Raw genomic sequence first — 18,876 nt, 5'->3', positions numbered from 1 at the left:
GCAGATCTCCCAGACGTGCTATGGTATTGGGGTTTTACAACATATGTTGGTTAGTTAAGAACAACTCATTTCAAGATTAGCTATAACAGCATGCATGGGTGTTCTAATTGACCCCTTAAAACAGATTTGAAACAGTTGCATAGCAAACAGAACACATGCATATATGGAACCACAATGGCTATTATAATAGCATGCAAGTTACATTGATAGTAACAGGCCACCGATGATAGTATTTGAACAGGGTACATTAATAATCAAAAATATTTGTAGAACAATAGGACACGTCCCAACAGTAGGTTTAGAGAAAAACATACCCATTGATTGATTTATGTGTAGAAATTATTGGTGCAGACAGGGTGGGGGAGAGAGAGATGTGAATTAACAACTGTATATGCTTTAATTGCTCACAACTGTACTGATCATTACTCTACTCATTACTCTCCAGGTATGACCTCACTTTACATCTACCTATGGCCTGGGGTTGGGCAGTGGTATGTTTGTACACATTGTATTACTAATGCCCTTCTAAGGCTAATATAAACATTTCCTTACCTGGCAGACCTGTGGAAGAAATATCTGTTAACACTACCTGACTGTTTCTACCCATATTCACATATTCAAGGTTACATATGTGACACTGACAAGGGTGCCCTGCACCCATGCTCTGGGTGTGTGTGATAATGCCTTACTCCCCCTTCATTTCTATCTGTCACCCTGGGTGTTGGCAGCAGTGACCAATAGCTGTGGCAGAATGACACTTAAGGGACATTTATCGGAGGAGACTACTTGGTGTATCTACTTCTCTTGCTGTCACTTGCAGCCTTGGTGTTGGACAGTGAGTGTTGTACACAGTATATAAGTACAGCCTTCTTACAGCTAGTATAAACATTTCCTTATCTGGCAGACCTGTGGAGGAAATATCTGTTAACACTACCTAAATGTTTCTACACATATTCACATATTCTTTGGTGAAATTATGCATACAGCTTACTGTCACTCCCGGGATTCGAACCACGCCTGTTTGTGCAAAAAGGTACAACAAGACTGTGTTTCATCACAATGAGCTCTTGGGGAACTGCTGTCTTTTCCTTGATTGTTTTCTGCCCAATACTCTCTTGTTTGGACAATCTGACCTTGTAATTCTGACATTCATGCATGGCAGATAGTGCCTGTGCATTACTACTTTGACATATTACAATCTGGAAACAATGGTTAACACAACATTACTATTCAGGGATCATATCTTGATGCATGGAACATTTCATATAGTTAATCTCCTGTCGTACAACTCCACAATCTTTGTCAAATGAGCCTCAATTGATTAATGCTGTCAGAGCCATAGTTGCTGTGCAGAACATGTGATTTGTACCACCACATAGCAAAGTAAACACAACAGCCAGGGGTTTTTAGCTTTATTGAAGGGTGCTGACACTTTTATTGATATATATACCCTGAATGTCAGTATTGCTCTGCTAAGGTCTCATTTATTCATTACAGACAAAATACATTTTAACCTACTGGCAGTTGACATTCTACTCCTTTCTATTTATTTGCCCTGAATACTGCATGCTAGATTTGTACTCACCAGCCTCGTGACATAGCCTTAGCAACCTGCTGGCATGGGCGTCCACTTTTTCGGCTCTATCATCTGCAGCTGTACAGGAGATACCAATCCATTACTCCTCTCCGTACTCTTCTTTTCTAGACCTAACACCACAGTATTCAACTGTGGTACCACCTCTATCATTCTTATAAGAAAAGCGCAATCTGGGTCTGAACTGTCTGCAAACAGCTAAATTAACTTTGAGTATGTGTCTACCTGTTTGAGCCAATATTCATTATTCCCTAGAGGGCACTCTGCTTTGGCTTGTAAGCAGCCCCCCCCACACACACACACACACACACATACACTCATATTCCATTTTCTCTCTTATTCCCTTCTGTCAGCAAGTAGTATCCATAACTGATAAGTACTGTGTGTTTGTTAATTTAAACTGACACCACAGTAGCCTACTGATACAAGGTTATCCTGTTTTACCACCTGAGAAATGGTTAAGAAATGACTTACAGTTTCAGAGCAGTCCTTGGTCAATTCTGATTGTTTCTTAAACACAAACTTGTCTTTGCTTTGGCTTTTTAGCAGCAGTATAAAAGAACTGCCTGCTCACACCCTTGTTCTCCCCCTCCCCCTTCCCTGTTTATTACCTTAAGCCAATCCCAAAGTTAATAAATATTACCTGTGGCAGGCACCTTTTTTAAAACTACAACCACCCTTTGAGCACCTCATGCTCGACTCTGCCATAGAAATTATTAAAACTGCCTGAACTGGGGCACAGCTAACTGATAGTCTGTGGAAATACAGGGTACCTACCTTAGCCTCCACATTCACTATCATATGTTAATTTATCAGTTTACTCTGTTACCTGATTGTTACCAGACCACTCATAAGAGCAACTAACAGGTCTCTACCCGCTTCGCTCCCCACCCTGCCCCCTATTCCCTCCCATCCCCAGTACTCCTACCTTTATTACACTCATGAACCCCTCCCATCTTTCCAATAGCCAACCATGGCACTAAACCCAACACTACCTCCTCCATCTTCCCACTACTATCACTCCTCCTCAGCTAACATGTACAAGCATAACATACCTATGCTCACTGCATGAACTCTCCTTGCATATCTTACATCCTACCAAAACTCCATCATTCCCCCACTCAACCACTACCACTGTACTACTACTCACACCACTACCCATGTCTCTCACTCATTCAGCTCCCCTCCCACCAACTCAAGAACCATCTCTATGCACCCCCTGCATATTCTAACAACTATATTACTCAAACATGAAGCATCCCTGCAACTTAACATAATAACCCTCCCACCATACCTATTATCCACAGAGCACAATCATAAAGTTTCCCTAATAAACAAACACATTCAAAAACTGAGAAAACTAATAACCTCATGCATATCAAAACTAGCCCTAAGTGGAGAAATTCACCCCAAACCTGGCCCTACCATCTCCAACCTCAATCCTCATAACCAGACTAGAAACCACAACTTCTCCCATATCACAGCCAATAGAAAGCCAAGTGACTTCCTTCTACTAAGCCTAAATATTAGAAGTATATCCAACAAAGTCGATGAACTCCATGCCACCATAGACTTGTACTCCCCAGATATAGTCATCCTGACAGAAACCTGGCTAAAACCTCACCTTACCAGTGACCAAATCATCCCTACCAGTTACGGCATACTAAGAGTAGACCGGCTAAACAAGAAAGGAGGCAGTGTAGCTATAATATTTAAACAGCATCTAAACATCCAGATCTTAAAATCATCAGCTCCACAAACAAGCAATGAAGAAATAATATATACCAACCTCAAAATAAACCAAAACAAAACCATCAACATAATTGGATGCTACTTCCCACCTGGCCAAAACATCCCTCCACTAGAAAACCTCCTCAGCTGGTCTACCCACCATCTCCACCAAGAAACTATAATTTTAGGTGATTTCAATATTGACTGGCAATCCTGTTCTGGCAACAATCCAACCCATCATGTAAACCTTCATGGCTTCACCCAACTAGTTCAGTCGCCAACCAGGATAAATAAAAACTCCAGCAAGCACACTACCCTGGATTGGATACTAGTCAGTAAGGACCCCCAATCATATATAACAGGCAGCTTATCAGATAGCCTCAGTGATCACTCCCCAACATTCCTGCTCACAAAATACCTATACCAAGCTAAACCTGTCATCTACCGTCAAATACGTAAAAAACTAAACTTTAACCCACTCACATTCATCTCATCATTTAAAGAATGTAACTGGCATCCTCTAAAGTACCTCAGTCTTGATGACGCAGTTGAATTTTTTAATACTACCTTCCTGAACATCCTTAATTACCATGCCCCCATAAGACTTTCCAGAATCAAAGCACAATCATCCCCATGGCTACAGAAAACCACTAAGTCATAAATGAAAAATGGGGATAAAGCCTGGGAGCACTGGCGCAAAACCAAACCCCCTCAACTAGACAGAAATTCCTAAAACTATGCAATAGATTCAAAAAGCTAATAAAACAGGACAAATTCCAATACTAACAGTCTGCCCTAGACTCCTCCTAACACAGCCCCAAACAATTCTGGTCCTCCATAAACTCCATCCTCCACCCAGGTAAAGTCAATACCCCTCCTCATAACATCCCTCACTCCTTTGAAAAAATTGCTACCTCATTCAACACACACATCACACAAACCATACTATCACTAGCTAAACAACACAACCCCCCCTCCCCTCCAACCCACACCTTCAACTAGTAATCTCCCCACTGCCTTCTCTTTTTCTCCTATACCTACCTCCAACATAAAAAAAACTCTTAACTAAACTTAAGCCCACCAAATTAGCAGCAGACAACCGCCCATGTGAATACCTACAAATCGCAGCTGATGCTCTGGCCTACCCAGTATCCATCTTGATTAACCAATCTCTGTCAGAAAGTTACGTTCCCACACAAAGGTGGCCCCTCCACAGAACTAACCAGTTACTGCCCCATAGCTATTCTCTCTCCAAAATACTAGAGAGATGCATTCAGTCTCAGGTCTCAGACTACCTCCTTACTAACAACCTCCTTTCCAATACTCAGCATGGTTTCCGACCAAACCATAGCACCACCACTGCCTTATTCTCCTTTACTAATGCTATCCTTAGCTTAAAAACAATGGTTATCTCTCCTCTGCTCCTTTCCTAGACCTATCTAAAGCATTTGACATGGTCCCACACAGACAACTCATCTCTTTCCTCAATAACCTATCCTTCTCTCAGTCAGTCACCAACTGGTTTCAGAGTTACCTGTCTGACCACCAACACTCCGTTGTATGGCAGAATGACATATTTCCCCAACTACCTGTCTCTATAGGGGTTCCCCAAGGATCCATCCTTGGACCCCTACTCTTCTCTATTTTCACCAATAATCTAGCCTCTGCCACCAAACATGGCACACTCATACAATACGCAGATGACTCAACCATCATCTGCTCAGCCCAGTCCCTACCCAAACTGCAAAAAGTCACACAGGAAGCCTTTTCCTCTGTTGAAACTTGGTTATCCGATGCCCAATTAATACTCAACCCAAACAAAACTAAACTACTCATCTTCTAACCCACCAAACATACTCAAAACAACTCTCACTTTAATATCACAGCAAAAGACAACACCACTATACACCCAACAGAACACACCAAATTGCTAGGAGTGGAAATAGACAATAAACTAAAATTTGACATTCACGTATCCATGACCATAAAAAAGTCCACAAAAACTAGGAGCATTATACAGAAATAAGCAACTTCTCACCAAAGCAGCAAAGATTTCAGTAGCAAATTACCACCTTATTTCCACCCTACATTATGCCTCTCTAATATATACCAACCTAAGGCAATGCAATCTAAACAAGCTAGAGACCTGCTACAACAAAATCACCAAATTTGTCACAGAGGCATCCTACTGTGGTCACCACTGTCTCTCACTTGCTGAACTGGGCTGACTTGAACTCCCTCACCTCCTTCAATGGTATCAACTCACACTCGCCCACAAACAAGTAAACCATCCACTAAATGTCCCATCCCTCCAGAATCTACTCCAACCCTATAGCACCACCAGACCATTAAGATCCAGCAACAAAAATCACTTGCAGATCACTAAAGCCAATAACTCTGCTGGTGAAGCACTATTCTCTTGTGCCATAGCCAAATATGGAACTCCCTCCCACCCACAATTACCTCCGTACCATCATGCACCCACTTCAAAACATTACTAAAAGTGCACCTAAAAACATGCTGGCTATGCCCTTGCAACTCCCACTCTAATATCACCCACCCCATCCAACCACTACCTTTCTTTCCACCCTACTAACTACCTTGATTATTTGTGATTAATTGCTACGTTAATCAAATTGTTAATCGCTATGCAAATCCAATGTAACTACTGTCTGTATATTTTAACTGTGGAGCTTTTCTCCCTGGTCCTCCTCTGAAAATGGACCTACGTCCAGTCGGACACGCCTGGTCAACAAATGTAAATAAAATAAATAAATAAAAAATTCTGGACATTCTGTGAATATCTGTAAAGTTGTGCGGTATGCTCGCAAACACTGTTGTTTATATTTCAAAGTGCCGTAATGGCACTTTCTGAGTGCAGGGGGCATGTTACATGTGCGGGCACTGCTGTAACATGCCCCCTGCATTCGTTCATGGTTCATGTCTGTCTAGATTAAATGGCAGTGCGCCTTCATGCATATGCAAGGCGCGCTGCTGTTCTAATCAGACACAAACCACTCCATGCAAGAATAGTCTTATTCTTGCATGGAGCTTTATGAATCCCAGGGCAGAAGTATGCAACTAAAACTGCAAAAGAAAAACCTGTAGAAAACATTAATTTTCCCATGGAATCATAACACTTTATAGTCAAACAAGAATTATACTCCAAATTAAATTATCATTTATTACCAAAGTCTAATCTCTAACACAATAAAATAAACACCACTAATAAAAGTTTGATGCAGGCTCTAAAGTAATGATTTCCCAATTATTTCACTAAAGTAAAAAGAAAAATGTGTAGGGTATGAACTACATTTTTTTACATTTTTGTCAACAAGCAGGAGAAAAAGGAAACATGAAAATTATAAAACATAAAATGTAATTTTTTGGCCCCTTTCTTTCCTCACCCCTCCTCCACTTAGAATAGAAATTGTTAAAAGAGATGTTTCTTTAGTTGGCTTTGAATACTCATTATAGTTTTGATAATATCTAAATTTAATAATGTAGCTTCATTAATTGCAATTACTGTTAGATAAAAAGAAGAACAATCCATTAGTTAATGAATTGCTTTCATATGTAATATATTTACCAAAGTGTGAAACAGATTTTTAAAAATTAGCCTTAATAATAATAATTGCTGTATATGGATTTAAATTTTATAGATGAACTTCTTTAAATTTAAGTTCATAGCAAGTATTTAATAAACTGAATATGTATAGCTATGTAAATCAGGAGCATAATTGTATTTTAGAGATATAACAATCAGTGTTTATGCCAGCAAAATAGGGATATATGCTTGTTTGTGTTAAATTTAGGAAGGTAAACATTGGCCATCTAAAGGTCCATTAAATAATTTATTTGTCTGGAATGCTTATTATTTCTTTTTAATATTAAGAGGATGATATTTTATTACAGAACACAATGAATTATAAGAAACAATGAGAGAATGGGAAGATGGAATAATATATCTAGATATTTATTTATATATGGCTATTTAGTTGTATACTGTTTACATAATTATTTATGTTTTACTGAATATACTTCATTTTATTTCTTCATTTTTCTGTATTCTTTCCCATTCTTGTATATTCTCTCTCTGAATGTTTTTAATCATTCTTGCCGCATAAAACTTGATTAAAATTAGAATTTTATAATGCCTGTCAAACAATGTAAATGAATGAAATAATTAACTGAGAAATGAAATAATATTGTAAATGTAAGGCATTAACTTTTGTAAATGAAAAGCTATTATACTAAAACATATAATTTATGCTTAACATTCAGATAATAAAGACAAAACTACTAATGATTTAATAATGTTGCATAAGAGGTGTAGAGAAAATATAAAATTCTAAGTTAGATAATATTGTAATAAAATGGAGTAGGAGGACATTGTTTTTGAAAATAAATCAAACTTTCCTTAGCTTACTAGTTAATTACTACCATGAGAAAGTCTTTAAAAAGTGAATGTTGATAGAACTCATTCTAAGACTGTGAGCATGCTGAAACAGTAATCATAAATCATTGTTAAATATTAAAAACTTAGAGGATGATTATCAAGCATTAATCATTTGGAGCCATATATTTATATAATATACACATCTGATAATATACACACACTTTCTCAGAAAGCAAAAAAATGTGAGAGAAACAAAAATCCATACAGCATGGCCAGCCACCCATTTTATTAAGAATAAACAGACTATAGTGTTTTCCCAGAGACTATTCACGTGACAAAACAATCCATGCAAGATAAGCTAGCATAATTTTTCAAAGAAGTATTGTCTTTGATAGCAAATTAAGAAATAGAGAAAATGTTTTGAGCAAAGCTGATAATGTCATGAAGTATCTATAGGTTAGGTCAAATCATGAAGATACATTCCACAGATAAAAATATATCACTCAATCACCACTTCTTTGTAGCACTTTAAATGCAGTTGATGCAATGATCAGTGGTAGTATAATATTAAAGTGTTTTAATAATGATTGGGTAGACCCACACTTATAAATAACTGCAATTTTCCATACTGTGCTAAATTATTTTTTAAAATTGAACAATATCGAATTTATTTAGAAAATATTTCTAAATAAATTAGATATTGTTCAATTTTAAAAGCTATATTTTTATCTTAGTGTTATTGGCAACAACTGTAGAGTTCTCTGAAAGTAAAAAGCATATTGCTAGACACTATCAAAATCATCTGAGGTTGTAGATTCAAACTGCAATTGCCATCAAATTGTTAAAATTCATATCTGGGTTCCTGCAAAGTAAATAGTTAAATAAGTTGTTTGTTGCTGTTACAGCTGTCTTTTGTATGATGGGTCTCTATAAATTATATATCCTAATATAAATCAATTCTAGTCAGGAAATAGTTGGGTGATTTTCTATATGTATATTTGTATCTCCCAACAGCCGTCATTCAGGTGCCACCAGCTTGTCTCATTGTTTACCAGGTCTACTGCACCTGCTTTAACTTCTCCTGGGCATTTCTTAAGCCAGCATTGCTGAAGGGACTGAGGATGGTGGTATAGAGTTATACGGCTGCCAGAAAGCATACTCTAACCCACCATCCCACTGCAGCCTCATGAGATCCACTATTGCTGCCTTCAAGAGGTATTTGCACAATTCAATGTATGGAACTTTCCAGGATCTTCATGCTGCTATTGCAGTGAGCTAGGCTGCCTCCCTCCCTCCCTCTGAATGGGCAAGCTGGCATCAGCATCTAACTTACATCTTTCCCCACATAGTCCATCCAGAGTCTGTACTGCTAATTTAGTACTAGCCACCTGCAGTGCAGTTAGGACTTTATCCCTCCATGCCACAGGGTGTTAGAATTGCCCGTATGTAATGTACGTCTGTGAGCTACTTCCTCTGTGAATAAAGCAGAGTGCACAAATCTATTGTTAGTTCTATGGCTCACAAATTGGTAACATGAAGAATGTTAGCAAGTACATTAACAACAAAAGGTGCAAGATCCTGGAGAAGTCATTGACAAACCCTTTTTAACAAACTAGGGTAAGGACCACAAAAAAGGCAATATGCATATATATTTTATACATTGTGTAACTCCACATGTAATTATAATCAGGAATAGTTGAAAAATAAAGTTTTTTAGCAAACAACAGGAACTGAAAAAAGGAGAGCCCCACCACTATGTTGCTGTTCAGCTTGCTTGCAGGATAAAGCACTACCACATAAATAAGAGACATATGCACATCTTTTCATATAGCTATCTACCTTGATGTAGCAGTTGGGACTTAATGCAGTAAAAACAAAATATAGCATTATGCCAAAGGCAAAAACTGTAATCCCACCATAAAATCAACAATTAAATTGAATATTCATGACAACTCAGAGTGAAAGTGCCTCAGTCAGCAAAGTCGCATTCCACCAGAACAATAAATGTGCTGCAAAGAAAATAAACCTGGAAAGTGATTCTGAATTATGTTGGACACCATACCACTCCAGGTGAGTTTATATCTGTGTGTTATGCATATGTTCAGCAATCCTATTCATGCAATCATACTAATCTTGATTTATCTGCTAACACAAACCACATCTGCATTTAGAAGATAAAGAGTTTGTATAACTAGTACCGGGATGTCTGCAGTACAGCTCACAGGCTCTATTTATTGTCTTGAAGAATCTTGATCTTGGAACCACCAGGACTTTCCATTTAAATCCATTCATATTGAATTTCCAAATTGTGTAGTTTAAAAATTCATGCTTGTTATAGTTTATACGTAAGCTGCTGACTTTCTTCTTGTTTTGGGAATTGGACCAGTTGGAGGATATCCATCATAATGTTAGAACAAAGAGAGAACTACCTCTCTGTTTCCTTTGATATTTGTTTTGATACATTTTGATATACTGTACTGAATATTCTGGTTTATATACTGCGGTAATGCTATTGTATGGATCTTGACTTTTCAGTACTAACCGTAATAAAAGTGTTAGCTGGTGGAGTTTCCTTCTACAATAAATATTTTACATGAAAGGTTTGCAGTAACTTCAAAAGTAAGAATACTCTGCAAAAGATAATTGCATGCTGTGGGTGGTGATTTCTCTTAGTTATGTGTAAAGGCACATGACTATGGTCTCACTGGCAATAAACATCTGTGTGAAATTTTAGCATTAGGACTTGAATCTGTTGCTTTTCACTGGGCATCAAGCCAAAAACATGTCTTGTAGTGGGTTGGTAATATTGAGAAACATGTTAGTTTTATTGTAGGACTGTTACATTTATATTTTCCTTTGCATGCAGAAAATCATTTTCCATGAAGTTCAGTCTCCTAATTAGATTTATAAATGTTATCTAGCATCCAGTATTGCTTAGTATCAGCTTTAACATTCTGTTTTTCTTCAATATGCACTTTTATTCTCCTTTTAGGTTTTCCTTTAGGGGAGAGCTAGGTAAATCATGGTATTATTATTCTGGAAGAGGGGAATATTACCATTGAAGTCATTAGTTAATACCCCATAGTTTTCAAGGATGACTGTTTTCCACATATAATGGGTGCATCTATTATCTGCACTGTTTAATAGAAGAATACAGAAGAGGTATACAGATCCAACATAAACAACAAACATGCACTCACAATAAAATAATCTTATGTGAAAGATGAATGTAACAAAACTAGTGATTGATATTTCTCTGTACGACAAGCAAATCAGAATCTAAAAATTAAGACTCAAATAAAGCAATCCTGCGCTGATGGTTCATACCCCCATTATGTACTCTACTGACAGAAGTTCAGTGAAGAAAGTAAGTAACTAATGCCCTGGTTCCCAAGTGTCATACACAGTTAATTAATTTAGTGCATAAAACCAACATGCTCAATAATGTCCAGCCACTGCTCACAGAGAGTGGGTAGTAACTCTAATCACAAGGGCAACAAAACCAAACAATGAAGTTATATGCCATACAGGAAAATATATCAAGGTCAAGAAGCATGAGTATCTGCTTCATTGAAAAATAATGTGAACACTTAAATGATTCTATAAACCGTTAATTAAAGAATTCATGTGAATATGTTAGACATTTATGAATATTAATAAAGACATTAGCATACTATAGTAGAAGTATTTCTGAATGTATTTTCTTACTGAAACCTGAAAACATCATAGTTAATTTACCTGATGTATAGATATGTTGGTTTGCAATTAGTCAATTGACAAAGAGCTCACCTATTACAATTTTGCTTAAAAGGCATTCCCTCAAGTTCAGTGATTGAGAAACAACCAACAACCTTTTAAAAGCATTCATAGGAATACAAATTATTAAGACTTGTATGAAAACAGACCAAAAGCAAATAATATTCCTTTTTTTTCCATCATCCTATTCCTACCCAATTGTTTCCCTTCCCACACTGAGTTGTCCCATTCCATTCCTCCTATATGTTGGGAGCTAGACCTGTTTGTTTGCATGGCATCATGAGATTTCTGTATACCATCTATTCCCTGACTGAGGTGATCCTAATGTCCCATCAGTTCCCACCACAGGTCAGAGTATAATGTTAGGAAGCATGCCAGTTTAATGGTCATTTAGTCTCAGCCTCCCTTTACTAATGCTTTCACATTGGTGGCTGTGACTACCAAACTCACTGCTTTCAGGTAATCCATGTAGCCAACCATATGTCAGCCTATACCAATATAGTACAAAGCCAAACCTATCTTTAGAGCTGCAGCCATGCACATACACTGCTATAGGTGTCAGCCAGGTACCGTTGCAGATGGTGGTTGTCAAATTCATCTTTGTTGAACAGTAAAGCATGAAAAGGCAAAATAGTAAAGCAGCGTTTCAACAAATTCTTTCCCTGGGAAAGAAATTGTTTGGCTGCTTTCACTACTTTGCCTTTTTGGCACTGTAGTGCAATCTCGGAGTTGGTATATTTAAGTAGGGGGGTGAGGGGTGAAGCCCCCCATGTTAAGTAATGTTTTAGTGTTTTTTGTTTTTTTGTTTCGGAACAGTGATTGTTTTCCATTGGAAATTAATTGCTGTTCTGAAGTTTCGACGTTGTAAGCTTTCGCTTACATGGGGTCAATTATCTGTCGTTCACTTTTCTGAGAGTGCAATATGATAATATAGACCCAGCTGGGCAGCCGCCTTCCAAATTTCATGCAGAGCTGGCACCAGCCAATCATTCCCATCCTCCCCAAATAGTGCCTCCAGTGGCAGAAACAAGTAACATCATACATTTTTTCTTGGTTAGCCAACTAAATGACTTTTTTTCATTTTCAGGAATTTTAACAGTTCATTACTTTTATTTGAAATATCAGTTTTATTTGACTCTCCTATTGTCTTCTTAAGAAAGTACAAATACAGGCACTGATAAGTTTTTGTCTCCTTTATAAGATAAATTATCTTCTAGATTTTTAAACAACCCTTCTTCATTTTTAAGAACAGTTGCAAAATAAAGGAGTGTACAGCACGCACTTGTATATTTTTAATAGCATTTATTCAAGGTCAACATTCATTCCCTGTTCAGTAGTTGTGACTCTACAGTCATTGCCCCATCTTATTACACTGGAACCACTTTTAACAGGTGTACTTCCCCAAGCAGTTTTTAATATTTAAACTCTTGTCCAGCAAGACAAAATCTTAACAACAGATCACAGTGGTGCATTTGTTTTGAAAGGTTTTGTTTTCATTCAAAGCTCTATGAGTTCTCTTTATATGACAGGAAAGACACTCCTAAAGATTCACTACATTTGGGGATGTATGTAGTGAGGAACAGTACTGTGATGTTTACCCTCAAGTTTTCTGGAAGGTTGAAAATACTTAAATTGTTTCTTCTGGAGCTATTTCTAAGTTTGACAGTTAATCTAGCACTTGTTATTTTGTTTCAGTAAAAACTTAGGGATTCATGAAGCTTGCGCCAGGCGCAGGCGTAGCGTAGGTGGTATAATGCCAAATACAGCCGCAGAGCGATTCAGGTCCGATCCAATTCCATGTGCACTACCGGCGTACACCAGATCTGCGCAGCCCTCGGCTTAGGTATGCTAATTACCCCATGCGCAGTGCCGCACTATGCAAATGAAGGTACATAGCGATTCATGAAGTGGTGCAGGCGTAGCATAAGCCCAACGAAATGTAAACCAAGAAACATGGTTTACATTTTTCCAAACAGAACATCAGAGCTATGAAAGTGGACCAGACTCATGTATTACAAAGTTAACATATGCCAATGGCTAAATATACAGCCAATGGCATAAGAAAAGATGCACAACACCTAAAAAACAACATTTAATGTCATGTCCACAGTAACACAAAGTACAACCACAGGGCATGTGTGCGCAAACGGGAACACAAAGAAAATATATATAAATGTCATAAAATTGCAATGTAATACAAATCATGATTTCACCATAATACTCAATGGTATACATGGTACACCACAACCAAGCTGCAAGGGTTGCTAAGGGTCTCTGACAGTGTTTGGTGTGGTAACTAGGAATTAGTAGTCAATGCCATGCAAATGAGGCAGGTAATAGTGAATCGCAAACATCCCGCCAGACTAAGGATGTACCATATGGCGCAGTGCTACAACACCGAGGAGTGGTTTAGAGGTATATATGACATTAGCAGTGGGGTGTGCCACTGTAGCTGTAAGCACATTGGAGCAATGCAAATCCAGCCTGGCCGTTGCTAAGCAAAGCCGCAGGACAGGGGGTGAGGAGGTAGGTATAGCATCATTTAGCTGAGAGCACATATGGTGCCCGAAAGCACATGTGTACAGGGATGCAAATGTGCCCAAAACCTGGTAAGCAGACGCATGTGCCGCTCACCATAGCTCAAACAGGAAGGTCAGGGGAAGAAAATAAGGAAATGCCGCAGTAGGGTAATTGGAGTACAACTGAGCAATTAACACCTATTAACTCACAGCGGGCAATTGACGGCAGCTGACAAGTCTGCTCGCAGAAACCTGTAAAACAGGATAGGGGAGGTGTCAGATTGCAAAGAAAAGAGAACTGTCATAGCAGAGCAAGGCAAACCTGCAGTAGACTGGCCATAGAACACATTACGCAAGATAAGCCAGGTTTAGGAAAGTGCAAATGAAAGCAGGCTGCTGGATGCATGCCAGAAAATGGGAGGTGAAACGTGAAGAAATGTAAAGGAAAGGGCAAGAGGTAATCCACAGCAGCCAAGTGTAATTCAACACCAAAGGCACCACAATAGTAGTTCCTGTCATAAAACACATAAGACACCCTGTAGCTACGATCGTACATACACACGCTATGACATCATCAGTGATCACAGCACAATAGTATAAAGTGTGAAAGTACCTCACACACACCTGTGTATTCCCAAACACTGCACCATAGGTGTAAACATACGGGGAATTTTACAATGTACATGTTGGGAGCTGCCATAGCTGTGATTCATCACCATGTGTTAGTGACTGAAGGTGTTGTGGAGGATGATGCTGACAACCACCGCAGGCCCCAGAGGAGGAGAAGAGTGTTCAGACCAAGGGTAACCTACCAGGGGCTACATGATCTGGAGATAGTAGAGCATTACAGGGTGGACAGGGACATCTTACAGCAAATAGTTGAGCTGTGCCGGCCACGCCTGAGATCCAGAAACAACAGAGGGGAACCTATCCCAGTGGACACGAAGGTATGTGTAAGCTTACAAATACTAGCCACAGGTACCTTTCAAAGGCCAACTGGAGATATAATGGGGATCTCACAGGCATCAGCATCCAGGGTACTACACCAGTTCCTGGATGCCATGTTACCACATGCCAATGAGCATATGTACTTCCCCCGAACTCAGGAGAAGTTGGCCAGCAATAGGCGTCTCTTCCACCATGTGGCACACTACCCGGAGGTACTGGGTGCGATAGACTGCACGCACATACATATCAAGTGACCACCCGGTGAGCATGGTAGGCGTTACATAAACCGCAAGGGATACCACTCCATCAACTGCCAGGTCATGTGCAATGCCCAGGGCATTATCATGGATGTGTGTGCTGGCAGCTCTGGAAGCTACCATGACTCCTACATCTGGCATGCCTCACAGCTGTATCAGGTATTTGTCAGGGGGGACATCCCACATGGCCACCTTGTGGGGGATGCTGGCTATGCACTGGAGCCGTGGATGATGAATCCCATCAGAAATGCACACACACACATGCAAGAATGCCATAATGAGGCACCTGCACAAACCAGAATCATCATAGAGCATGTGTTCGGGATGCTGAAATCACGGTTCCATTGCTTGGACATATATGGTGGAGCCTTGCAGTACTCTCCAGGTACGTGTGCCCACATCTTCATAGTATGTGCCATGCTACATAATATGATCCTGCGGAAACAGCTGCAGCAGGGGCATAATGGTGAAGGCCCTCACAGCCCACCGCAATTGCCAAGGCCATAAAATGCACAGAGGGATTCAGACCATGAACACCCTGTGCCAGCCCCAGTAGGCAGATGGAGGTGTGCCCAATATGCCTACATCTTGGCAAAGAGGGAATGTATAGCACATACTCTGACAGTGTAGGCCCCTACGGACTGACACACCTCTCCACCTGCACACACAGTAAAATGGATGGCACACACACACAACCACCTGTAAATTGTAATGTATAGGTGGCCTACTGTGTGACTCCTACATAGGCAGCCCTCAACCATTGCACACACAACAGCTATTGGAACAAGGAATGTCAACACCTGAACAGTACACGCAGCTATCAGCATATGTTGGTACTGTATGTATAGGTTCCTAGATACATCGGTAGGTACACACCCGATTGTCAGAGGCCATTCATCAATCGAGGTAAACAGTGTCTGCTGTCACCACCACATCGAGTAACCAACTGACCCTCAGTGGAGCAGAGCCAATTGCGGGATCCATGTGTGTAATCACTGTTCCCCACACACTCTGCATGGATTCCCTGGTGTGTATATGAGGGGCTCCATACAATGTAATCATGGATGTAGTGGCAAAGAATGGGGTGTACCCATGACAGGTATCTGTCACCCCAGCATGCTCCACCTATGGTTGTGTGAAGGTGTAGCACATTTTAGTGTGTGGCTCACTGTGACATACATTCCCAATGCTGGGGCACATCCATTAAATATCACATGGACATACCATTAATAGGTCTCATCCATATATAAACTAACTGAGTTACCCATTTGATTGCAGTATGGAGTAACAGCCATAGTACAGTCCACATACAAAACACCATAACACGTGTACAAATCCCAGATGCCCAAGTGGTAAATGCACTGACTGTCGTGCATGTTCCCAGTACCACGTTCTGCAAGGGACGTTACGTAATCCCAAAGGCAAGAATAATGGATGGTGGATGTAGGTCATCAGATCAGGTTTAGCACATGTTAGTGGGAATATGCATTGCCCAGTGCTGGTAAGCGTCATTTAAACATGACCATACGGATATGCGTGAAACAGGGCTAAGCTTCTCTGAATATCGTGCAGATCACGGTCAATGATGTCCAGAACTAGCATTATTCACCCCTGTACTAATAGTGCCTGCTCTGAAGGGTAAAACGACCACTGCCAGGAGTAGAACACGCAATCAAGTACACAATCATTTAACACTAAGCTACCCAAGATGTACCAATGGCAGGTGTGTAATGTGACAGGTTCAAACACAAACGTGCGGAGTCCAGGAAACAGTATACACTGACATGTACACAATGAAAGGTGTATTCTCCCTCTCACTCTCTCTCTCCTATATATATATATATATATATATATATATATATATATATATATATATGTATAATAGAGATAGAAAGGGAGATAGAGAGATATATGTTGATATATACGGATTCACCTATATCTGCAAATATATAGATAGGTCAACGACATGTACACAACCATGGAGGGAGAAATAAATAGGATACTGCACCCTACGGAATGTGTCACATACCGACAAGCGTAATCACGAGGCTTAAAGACCGAAAGAACACAGTACCGGAACACTGGAACCGCATGTAATATTATCACGATATTAAGGGACATTTAGTTATCGCTGCTGGTGTTGCGGTCCACATAGGTACTGTGTTCAGCTGTGTTTGTGATTGCTGTAGTCTGTGTATGTGTGTGTTGAGGGTGCCGTGTGCATTTCCATGGGACTGTAATGTGTGTGTGTGTGTGTGTGTGTGTGTGTGTGTGTGTGTGTGTGTGTTTGCATCATGTGTCTGTTAGTGCTAACTCGGAGGTAGAGCAGTATGGTAGGTGTGGTCATAGTTGGCCGTAGGCATACGGTACCACCTGTCCCACTTTAAGAGGGACAGCCCCTCCCTGGGCAGTTGTGTCCTGACAAAAAATATTAAAAAGGGCAAATGTCCGAGATTGTAGAACATAATTATGTCCCATATATTATGTAACAGTTGCATTAAATAGTTATGCCTGTATCTACAAAACATAAACGTTACATGAAACATGATAAGTAGCTAAAGTGCTACAAGAATAAGTATGTATTCAGGATAAAAGTATGTTCTATCCTGTGTACTGACCGTGGGTATGTGTCAGCCTGTAAACACAGATGTGTGTCCTGCAAATGTCCCACTTTGGCCATTTGAAAAGGCGGCAACCCATGTCAAAGAGGCTCAGTCACCAACACAACTGCAATGAGTGCAAATATCTGTGACAGAAATACACGAGACAGCTGTCATTTAGTAACATTCCTTTACATATCGCTGTATTTCCGGAGGTATAGAAGTATCAACCTCACCTGCATACAATATAGAAACCAATTAACAATGGTTCAATGTATAAGCCCGTAACAACCATAGTTCAGTCTACTAAGTGATAGGTCTTCAATTAGGGAAGAAGCCCACACACATATATGTAATATGTAGGAATGCAGTCCCCACAAACCTGTATATGTTATGTACACCCACCTACAGCTCCCCCACACCCGAAACAATTGCAATACAGACTGTAATAACATCACAAACATCCACTCACTCAATTACATCTGCAGAACCATTAACTTACCTTGTGAGAGACACAATTGTAAAGGCGCCATGTGAAATCATAGCTGTTGTATAATGGAACAGACGGTGATTTTACAGGATTTGTTTGCAATAGTCCCTTATCAGATGGTTGAGATGACAGGTACACTCACATGTAGAACCACATACTCTAGACGTCACACACAATCCACAGGGGACATGAATTCAAAATATCCGTGTCTCTACAAATATCAGTTGCAATTCCTCACAACAAAACACATACAGGCCGTCTCTCCGAAGGTAGGGCAAAAGGGCAACGCCCAAGTGGAGAATGAAATTATACCCCACTGTTGCCACATAATTGGCAAATGGAGTAGCTGCACAGCTGATGTGCATGTAATAATTTACTCAGGAACACCAATTGGTGGCAGGAAATCACATGTTACAGGTATCGACGTATATAAGGATGACTTGCCATACATTCAAACCGTATGCTCATACCATAGAACTGTTTAAACAGTAAAGGTGTAAGAGAGATATTTACGAAGATTTGGAACGCTAACAAGGTATGTAGAACACTCACTATGTTATTGTACGTAGAGCCTGTTTTGTA

Source organism: Protopterus annectens, chromosome 8.part0 (genome assembly GCF_019279795.1).
Source record: "Protopterus annectens isolate FY-2018-M chromosome 8.part0, PAN1.0, whole genome shotgun sequence".
NCBI classification, from domain to species: domain Eukaryota; kingdom Metazoa; phylum Chordata; order Ceratodontiformes; family Protopteridae; genus Protopterus; species Protopterus annectens.
The sequence above is the reverse complement of the archived record's forward strand: the minus strand, read 5'-3'. Positions refer to the sequence as shown.